General features: G+C 23.0%; 1 non-coding gene across 1 annotated transcript; it reads left to right on the forward strand.

The window, feature by feature from the left end:
* Window positions 1–84, forward strand: TRNAL-UAA. The gene has a single exon. It is a non-coding gene; the product is annotated as a tRNA-Leu (tRNA).

The following is a 1614-nucleotide window of genomic DNA, read 5'->3' on the forward strand; positions in this document are numbered from 1 at the left end:
GTCAGGATGGCCGAGTGGTCTAAGGCGCCAGACTTAAGTTCTGGTCCTCTTACGAGGGCGTGGGTTCAAACCCCACTTCTGACAGTTATTTTTTGCCTAATTTTGTATTTTATAACTTATATAAGCTAAATTATTTGAAGAAATAATTAACCTTTTTTTTCTTCTTAATTTCCTAATTTCACGATTTGTATATGTTTCTCAATTAACATCAGTTGAATATAAAATAACTGACAAATATGGACCAGAATGGTTAATCTTGAAGCATAATAGTAACGTAACAATACAGTTGGGTTCCACTTCTTATTTTCCAAGATAAATCATCGTAAGAAAAAGCACCATCTCATCCCAACCTTGTCATAAAATTTACGGTGAAAAACTAGATTGACCCAAATTAAGAGGTTAATTACTAAAATAACTCATCAAATGTGAGAGTTAGATGAATTATTTTTTTTTTGTCTAAAATACTCTTTTTTGCTTTGGTAGGAAAAAAAAGAAAGTCAAATTTACTTTTTCAGAGTTTTTTTTAAGAAAATCTAAATATTTTCAAAAATCTGTCGTACTAGTTCTGATAGATTTATTTGTGTATGACAGATTTGTTTTTGCACAACCGATTTATTTTTGTGTGACAGACTTTTTATGACAGACTTATTTTGGACCACAGATTTTTTAACTACAGTTACGACAGATTTATAATTGATAACAGATTTATTTTTCATGGCAGACTTATTTATAAAGATACCACAAACTTTCACAATATATAACAGATTTGATATAATGTCTGGAAGATTTATTTTCTACAGTTATTTCAGATTTATTTTCTTGATTAAAAATCTGTCGTAAAATAACAGATTTTTTTACAGAAAAACAATTATTAGGATGAACTCTAGTGATAACAGATTTGTTTTAAGTTACGACAGATTTTTTAATTTAACCAAAAATTTGTCGTTTGATAACAGATTTATAACGTTTATTAAAAATTGCTAAAATGATCTATGTGAATATCATATCTTCTAGCAGATTTGTTTATGTTATGACAGTTTTGTTTGTTTGATTCAAAAAATCTGGTGTTTGATAACATGTTTATTAGATGTAAAATGTAAATATAGTGACAACAGATTTGTTTTAAGTGATATTTTTTCACTCATATTTTTATTAATTAGATTTTTTATAAATCATATTATGAATGGTATTTTCAACTCATATATTTAAAGCATATTTTATACATTAAAAACTTAACATCATATTTTTATATATTATATTATATTTTCATAAATATTATTTTAATATTTTGATATACATTATTTTTTACTTATAATTTCATACATATATTTTAACTTATTTAAACTACATAATCTTAAACTTCATATTTTTAAATCATATCTTTATACATAATGTTTTTGTAAACAATTTTTTAAATATTATTTTTAAACATTATATTTTAAATCATATTTTATTTTTATACATTATATTTAAAAAATAAACATCATATTTTTTTTAATCATTTATTTTTTCATTAATCGTATTTTTAAATCAAAATACTTAATACTCTTATTTTTTTTAGTTTTTTCGTTTTTCTAAAAAAAAATATGGGTTTTTAGTCTTTTTACCTAAAAT

Source organism: Camelina sativa, chromosome 2, assembly GCF_000633955.1.
Source record: "Camelina sativa cultivar DH55 chromosome 2, Cs, whole genome shotgun sequence".
NCBI lineage: Eukaryota > Viridiplantae > Streptophyta > Magnoliopsida > Brassicales > Brassicaceae > Camelina > Camelina sativa.